At 38.1% G+C, this 9,100-nt stretch overlaps 1 long non-coding RNA gene across 1 annotated transcript in view; it reads left to right on the forward strand.

Annotated features, from left to right (window-relative positions):
* The window catches only part of LOC122557705, a 17,862-nt gene extending 9,702 nt beyond the window's left edge, over positions 1-8,160 (forward strand). Inside the window, exons 2-3 of the long non-coding RNA XR_006313918.1 lie at positions 4,538-4,608; positions 6,656-8,160. This is a non-coding gene — a long non-coding RNA (uncharacterized LOC122557705). The remainder of the gene's footprint in view (positions 1-4,537; positions 4,609-6,655) is intronic.
* Positions 8,161-9,100: the final 940 nt, after the last annotated feature.

A 9,100-nucleotide genomic window follows, 5' to 3' on the forward strand; every position in this document is an offset into this window, starting at 1 on the left:
GGAGTGGATAACTGATATCATACAGCTTCTCTCCTGGAAGTTGATGACCAAAGATATGGCAGGAGGTCATTCCATCCCTCTAGCCATTCAATGAGAAATAGCTTGAATCCATTTAACTCAACTTTTATTTCATATACCCTAGTGTACACAACCAAGAAAAATCGGTCTTGCAATCTCCAATTGACAATGAGGGACTGCCTGACTGTCTGAAAGCGGTCTTTTTTATGTCATTAAAGTAAGACTCAGTATGACCAGGTGGAGAGGTTTGATTCAGCACACCTCTTCTGAACCTCCCCAAATGGTTACAACAAATATTTACATTATTTTAGCATGAGAGCATATCTCTCTGTTCCTTTTAAAACACAGCGAACTTATTTTTACGGTAGCAATAGGAACCAATCATAAGGCTTTCTTGAGTGAAAGAAGGTTTAATGTTAACCCTGAAAAAAATAATAAATGTCATATGTACAGCCTTAATGCAGTCTCTTTCATTCCTACATAAACACACGAGTACAAAGTTGAAAGGTGATTGTGTCCAGTATAAAAGGAAATAAAATATACAATTTTGAGTCCTCAACTCCCTCATGCTTCTTCTCTGTTGTTTCTATGGGAACTGAGCCAGCTTCTTTTGTAATGGAAGTTGTGACAGTAGCTTCCTTTCAACATTCTCAAAGTTCGCCAAATCTCCCTTGGAACAATGCTGCTGTATGTATTTCTGAGACATTTATCGCTATGGAAAGCATTGTTTTAAGGTCTAGCATCTTGCATTTGTTAATGTTTTGATTAGATTAGATTAGATTCCCTACAGTGTGGAAACAGGCCATTTGGCCCAACAAGTCCACACCAAGCCTCCGAACAGTAACCCACCCAGATCCATTCCCCTATCCCATAGTTATCCTTCACTAATGTACCTAACACTATGGGCAATTTAACATGGCCAATTTACCTAACCTGGGAGGAAACCAGAGCACCCAGAGAAAATCCACGCAGACACGGGGAGAATGTGCAAACTCCACACAGACAGTCACCCTGGTGCTGTAAGGCAGCAGTGCTAACCACTGAGCCACCGTGCTGCCCCAAAACAAATATGTTTTGATTGTAGCGATCTGAATTGTAGGGAGTTTTTCCTTCTCATTCACTCCTGGAAAGTAATTTTTTTTTTGCTATCTCACCTCTACCATTGAGGTGGATTTGCCTTTTTACAGATTTCCTTTTAGAAAGGAATTAACTTCAACTCAGACAGTCTTTTTTTTAATCCACACTGGTTTTGTGAAAGTTGGCCAAATCATCTAGGTTAGCTGCAGAGAGTGGTCATTTTATGTCAATGATTTTGCTCCGTGTCCTTTTGAAACCATTTCAGTCCCCTTCCTTCTTTGGTCATAAATGATGCCTTAAGAACTATTTTATAAAAAAGAAAACTCACTGGTTTCTTGAACTGTCCTTATCTTTCCCCCACCACGTATTGAAATGCATTGGTCATGGTCTCACTACCATACAGTCATACTGCCCGAAAACAGATCCTTCAGTTCAACTCATCCATGATGGTCAAGTTTCTCAAGATAAACAAGTCCCACTTCCCTGTGTTTGGCCCACATCTCTCTAACCCTTTCCTATTCATGTACCTATCCAAATATCTTTTAAATGTTGTAACTATATCTGCATCTAACACTTTCTCTGGCAGTTTATTCCATTTTCACTCTGTGTGAAAAAGTTGCCTGTCAGATCACTTTTAAATCTTTCTTCTCTCACCTTAAAAATATATCCCCCTAGATTTTAACTCCCCACCCTCAGGAAAAAATCTTTGCTATTCACCTTATCTAAGCCTCTTGTGATTTTAGAAACCTCTATAAGACCACTCCTCAACCTCCTATGCTCCAGTGAAATAAAAGGAGAGGCCTGATAACTCAAACCCTCCATTCCCAGTACATCCTGGTAAATCTTTTCTGAACCCTGTCCGGTTTAATAATATTCTTCCTAAATCAGGGCGACCAGGACTGTATATGTGTTCCGAAAGTGGCCTCACCAACGTCCTGTACAACCTCAACATTATGTCCCAACTCCTTTACGCAATGGTCTGAGCAATGAAGGCAAATGTGACAAGAACTATGGAGCTGAACCCCTAGGTGTCACTGTTCAATAACACAACTCAGGGCCCTACCATTAATTGTATGAGTCCACACTTGTTCATTTTATGAAAATGCAAAAGCTCACATTTATCCATTTTAAACCCCATTTGTCACTCCTCATCCCATTGACTTAATTGATCAAAATCCTTTTATAATCTTAGATAATCTTCACTATCGACTATACCACTAATTTTGGTGCCATCCGCAAACTTACTAACCAGGTCTCCAATATTCTCATTCAACCTGTTTATATAAATGACAAAAAAAAGTGGACCCAGTACTGACCTCTGTGGAACACTGCTGGTCACAGACCTGCAGTCTGAAAAACAACCCTCCAATATCGCCTTCTGTCTTCCACTAACAAGCTCTCCCTGAATCCTATGTTATTTAACTTTACTAATTAGTCTATCACACAGAACCTTGTCAAAGGCTTTTACCGCTCTGCCCTCAATCTTGTTGGTTCTCTCCTCAAAAAACTCAATTAAATTGTGAGTAATGATCTCCCAAACACAAAACCATACTGACTATCCTTATTCAGTCTTTACCTCTCCAAATCCACATAAATCCTTTCAGAACACCCTCCACCACTGATGACAGACTCACAATTCAATAGTTCCCTAGTTCTGACCCTACTGAATATCTCTACTTCTGACCTTATGATGGCAATAATGCCATTGATGAAGTAGCTGAAAATGGTTGGGCCAAGGACACTAGCCTGAGGAACTCCTGGAGCTGAGATGACTGACCACCAACAACCATATCTACCTTACGTGTCAGGATTGATTCCAACCAGTGAAGTGTTTGGCCTCTTCTATCCAATGGTTCCAGTTTTGCTAGGATGCGTTGATGCCACATTTGTTAAAACATAGCCTTAATGTCAAAGACTTTCACTCTCACCTCACCAGTGGAATTCAGCTCTTTTGTCTATGTTTGAACAAAGGCTGGAATGAAGTCAGGAGTTGAGTGGCCCTGGTGGAACCCAAATTATGCATCACTGAGGAGGTCATTGCTGTGTGGGTGCTGTTTGATTGCACTGTTGATGACACCTTCCATCATTTTACTGATGATCGAGAGCAGAATGATGGGGTAGTATGTGGAAAGGTTGAATTTCTCCTACATTGTGTGTACAAGATATATTTGGGCAATTTTCCACATTGTCAGCTAAACACCACTGTTGTAACTATACCAGCTTTTCTCATACAATGTAGCATAATGTAATTGCTAGAATATTATTGAAGTGAGACATTATGTTGAAGCTTTTCATCTTGCACTCTACATTACTATTTCTTGCAAAATGTCCTGTTAAGGAAAAGTGATACGAATTCTCAGAGGAGAGTACAGCCTTTTTTGGCAGGTGAACTCTGCAGTCCACTTGCTTTAGGGCTATGCCTATTTGCAACACAAGCAGAATTGCTGGTTGGCAATAGTGGAAGAGAAGGCACACACAACAGTTGTGTAGAACAAAACAAAGGACTGCAGATGCTGCAGACCTGAAGCAAAAACAAAATGCTGGAGAAAGCTGTGTTGTTGTTTGTGTTGAATGTGGAGTTTGATTTAATCATTATCAGGCAGGCTCCACAACTCTCAGTGCCCCTATGGTTGAACTGAGTATGCAAATCACATGAAAATTGCTATCGAAAAATACATTTACAGAGATCCTCTGCTATATTGGTATTCTACTAATAATTATCTTTGATAAAAGAGACATTACACTGTAATTTGTGTGTTAGTCATCTATTTAGAGTTTGTTTTCAATTCTTAAAATGCTACTTTTTATTTGACTCCTGCTGCATAATTACTCTAAGAAACAGGAATCCACTGCTACAGTACAACCAGAGTTAAAGCTTTGCTTTTGAAAACAAGTCTCCATCTGAGCAGAGCAAAACAATGAACTTCAACATTTCTTTTTCTAAAGAAAAAACATCCATGTGTATGAATTTCTATCTGGCCAATTAGAAGCAAAGCTCTCCACAAAAAGAACATTCGTGCCTCACAAAGAGTGACATCATAAGTGCATACGCAGTGATGTTTTGGTGATGATCTTTAAAAACAGTTCTATTTAAAGTTTGATTTTTCACTCACCTAGGCAGAACTGTATTTTATAATGTTATGAGTTGATATCGCTACTTTTTATTCGATTCTTGTATACATTTTGATTTTATTTTTCCTTTAAAAGGAAAAATGAACACTTTCATTAATACAAAGCACAACTATTTAAACAGATTTTATCTCAATTTTCTCTTATTTTTGGTACTTTTTGATTTGAGTGTAACACTCACACTGAAACGGTATGCCAATGTTAACAGGAATAATTTATTTCTAATGTATATTTATCAAAGATTAAAGATAAATGATATGGTGTAAAGCTCGCCTAATTTTTTTTGCTGTTTATTCCTCCATTTCACTATCAGAGTGAAGAAAGAAAATATTGGGAATGCAATGGACTTGAATCACCCAAGACAGCACTTTGGATATTTAGATGGTAAAGCCAACCTTTGATTCCTTGTTTATTTTAAGAAAAAAATGACTTGCATTTATTGTAAATGAAGCATTTTTGATGGATCACTAGTAATGTAGGAAACAGCACAGCCAATTTGTGCGCAGCAAGCTCCATAAACAGCACTGAAATAATTAGCAAATAATCTGGTTTGAGTGGATTAGGGATAATTATTGGTCAATACACCAGATAGAACTCTTCTTTCACCCGTTTCAGTATATTCCCCAATGACAACGATCGGTGTGATCAGTTACACCAAAAACTTATAGCACTAAGTACAAAAAGATTTCATTGGAAAACTAAAATTTGATTGATTAAATCAAAAGAGCACCTAGTTGAATTGGTGATGAAGCAATCATCTAAGAAAGCAATACCTCAAACAGACCAGGAAGATAAGCTAGTGCTGCGGTAAGTCAGCTCGGCTGAGAGGCATATTAGCCACAGGTCCATACTTTAATATTAACAACAACCATAGCACTGTACTCCTGCAACACCACCATTTTCAAAAGCATTACCTGGATCAGTAATGAGCAAGTTACAGATCTGACTGAATGAACAGATGAACTCATCGATTTTTGAGCAGATCTTTTAAAAAGAACCATGGATTAAAGACACAATGATGTGGGAAAAACTTGGTCCTGACTCAAAAAGAATGGTAGGTTGGAGACAAGGTATTCAGGAAAATGAGGGATGGAAATAAAAGGAGATAAATATCAAACAGTAGGGCTATAAATTAATACTGAAGCCATGTATATGAGGACATCAAGGAAAATGCTCACTAGACTGGAGTTGGAAGATTGAGGGACATGTACTGGTGTAGAATAGTGCAACATTTCAAGGATATAAGTAGATAATCCATTGAGAACACCAGAGGAGGTCACTCAAATAGTTAAGTATGGCAGAGATAGTAATAAGTTTAAAAAACTGAAATTTGCAAGCCATATAGAGTTTTACCATGTGTTAAACCACTTCAAAATTATTGAGAAGGCTACTGTTTTCTCACAAGTGATTCTGTATAAATATATTTTTCCCCCACTATTTTGAATAGGCTACACCATCTCATAGTACAACATTCCTACTGGAGTGGGAATAATTTTGCTTCTGCTTTCCTTGATATCTTTGATGAAATGAAACACAATCAGCATGTCTGGCAGCATCTGTGGAGAGAACCCTACAATCTGTTTGTCAAAATGACCATGCTTCTGTTTGCCTGCCATTTCAACAGATCACAATGTCCACTGGTCAATATTTCCAGTGCTCCAGTGAAGCTCAGTGCAAGCTGGAAGAACACTACCTCATTTTTTGCTTGGGAACTTTGCAACCTTCTGGACTCAAAATCAAATGCAATAATTTTACAGCCCAAGCACCTTCTCCCATGTTCCTACCCAATCTCCACACACCACACCTTGTCATCACAAGCATCACTACTATGACCAACCCATTAGCAGCTATTCATTTTTCCAGGCTAGCTTTTACCCATTCCTTAGTCTGTCCGACTGTTGCCTCTCTCTCTCTCTGGGCTTCATCTCCACCTATTGTTTACTCCTCCCCTGTCTTCCCACCCTATCTTTAGCATTTATACAAACTCTTTCCTCACTACAATCAGTTCTGAAGGGTCACTGGACGTGAAACATTAACTGATTTCTCTCCGCAGCTGCTGACAGACCTGCTGCATCTTTCCAACAGTTTCTGATTTTCTATCATCTGTAGTTCTTTCAGTTTTTTTTAAGCTTTTTTTTTTATCATTCTGTTCACCCTGGACTCAAAATTACTTCAAGCATGTATCAGGAATTTTTCTCTAGTCAATGCAAGATGCCTTTCAAAGCACTTTTAGAAGACTGTGCTTGCTGATCATTTGACATCAGAGTTGGAAAAATGTAGTTGAATATGTTTGAGTGTTGATATGGGAATGTCAACACAGATTTTGCATTCCATGAAGACAACTCCAGGAATCTGTATGAACACGGCTAAAGAAAATAAGCACATCTTAATTTATAAAATAATAAAAAGAGTCTTTTGCTTGTCTTTTCAGAATATGGCATAAAACCAGTAATTCCTAAGCCAAGCAAACAACGAAAGAAAGCACCATCCTTATTCCTCAGGAATGCTGGACGTAGCAAGAGGGATGACCCAGACATTGATATCTTTTATGATTATTTTGCATAACAATTAGCAAAATATTTAATTTTATAGCTTTTTAATAGAACACAAAATTTGAGAATTCTACAGCCAGGAACTTAAAATGAGACTACTTTTTAGAAAGACATGAGAGCATGTTATTGAGTTTTACTTGTTAACTAGAAATCAACTTTCAAATCTAGTTTTCTTTTGTTTCCCCATTCTTGAGGAATCCTGATTCTATGAGGGTTCAATTCCAAAATAGAAAAGTCACTACTTACGTCTCATCTCAAATATCATACTGTGAGTGTGCCAAGAAGAAAAAAAATATTTTGGCAGGACATTTGACCATGGAGTGCATTACAGCCACGACCAACCTGTCTTCGCACTCCTGTTCCAGCATTCGACATTGGATGATAATTAAAATCAGAAAGCCTTCCCTTACATCCTTCCAGAGACTAATCTGCTGTTTCTCAATAGTCCTGGAACTGATGTTGGAGGTTTTCATGTGTTCTGCAGAAATACTGTTTATCTACAGGCCCATTGTGACAGTAAATCTTAGATTTAAAATCCATAACTTGTACATTTTCAAGGTGGAGATGGAATCTGGATTACACATATTATCCCCAACATTTTTCACAAATTGTTAAATTGCACAGTCAATATACACTCCAAAATGAAAATGCTTGCAACATCAAGTTCCAGTCGGGATAACAAGTATTGATTCCTGATTAGATTAGGGATTGCTAAATGCCACCAGACACAACATTAGCCATGCCACTTTCATGTTAACTGAAGCAAAAAAAATCACCGTAACGAGATGATCTTAATTGTCACCCACTGCTTCAGCACAGATGACCATCTTTGTAAACCCTAGGAGATTGATCGTGATCAACATTCTGAGGGGAGTCTGCAGGCATGCGTGCCTTCAGAACAGAAAGCATTTGTTTCAACAATCTATTAATTACATTGCAGACTTGTCACTTGAAGAACTGTTAATATTGCATCAAGCTGATAATGTTCAAGTTTCCCATGTCACAAAACCTCAATTTGAGCACCGATTTATAAAATCCATAGCATGATAACCTGTTGAATTTATGCTCTAATCTGAAAACTACTGACGCTACCAAATGCCTACTGTCATTCTTAAACTTGACATGTTGTGTTAAACAAAACAACCAATATCTGATCTGGGTGATGTGATAATTGGACATTAAAATTCAGCAAATAAACATTGGCAGGAATTAAGTTGAGAACCAAGTCCTCCTGGACTTTGTACAACAGTGCAAGAAAGTAGGTATTAGTTCTGCATCAGTATCCTGTTTGCTCAGAGATATTTTTAGATGATCAAAGAGATAAATGGATTCTTCAAATGAAATCAGAGCAATTCAAATTCAACAGCACATCTAAATAAATTACAATAACCTCCAAAACAAAACAATTATCCAATAGATCACATCAAAGGTGTGACCTACCCTTCTCTTTCACAGGCTGATTAAAAATATCGAAGCATGACAATTAGAGTGTGTGCCAGGAATATGTTTATCCTCCAAACTCCTAACATTACAACGTTAAGTATATGAATGCTTAACAATACTTCTTTCTGCTATCTCACTACAAACAAAAAAAAAAATTGATTATAATGTCTCTTCCAAAATAATGGAGAAAAAATTGCAGATGAATCTTCAGTTATCAAGTTGGCTAAATAATGTCCCAAATCTGGATATTTTGAAGCCTACTAAAAAAATATTTGAACCGACTAAAGTGTTTCTCTCTTCACTTGTCTGTTCCCCAGGATAACTGCTTCACTGCATAATGCATGCAATTATAGAGTCATAAAGTCAGAGATGTACAGCATGGAAACAAACCCTTTGGTCCAACCCGTCCATATATCCCAATCAATCTAGTCCCACCTGCCAGCACCCAGCCCATATCCCTCCAAACCCTTCCTATTCATATACCCATCCAAATGCCTCTTAAATGTTGCAATTGTACCAGCCTCCACCACTTCCTCTGGCAGCTCATTCCATATATGTACCACCCTCTGCGTGAAAAAGTTGCCTTGTAGATCTCTTTTATATCTTCACCATCTCACACTAAACCTATGCCCTCTAGTTCTGGACTCCCCAACCCAGGGAAAAGACTTTGCCTATTTACCCTATCCATTCCCCTCAATTTTGTAAACCACAAGAAAGTCACCCCTCAGCTTCCGACGCTCCAGGGAAAACAGCCCCAGTCTGTTCAGCCTCACCCTATAGCTCAAATCCTCCAACCCTGGCAACATTCTTGTAAATCTTTTCTGAACTCTTTCAAGTTTCACAACATCTTTCCGATAGGAAAGAGACCAGAAATGCATGCA

Source organism: Chiloscyllium plagiosum, chromosome 16, assembly GCF_004010195.1.
Source record: "Chiloscyllium plagiosum isolate BGI_BamShark_2017 chromosome 16, ASM401019v2, whole genome shotgun sequence".
Lineage (NCBI taxonomy): Eukaryota > Metazoa > Chordata > Chondrichthyes > Orectolobiformes > Hemiscylliidae > Chiloscyllium > Chiloscyllium plagiosum.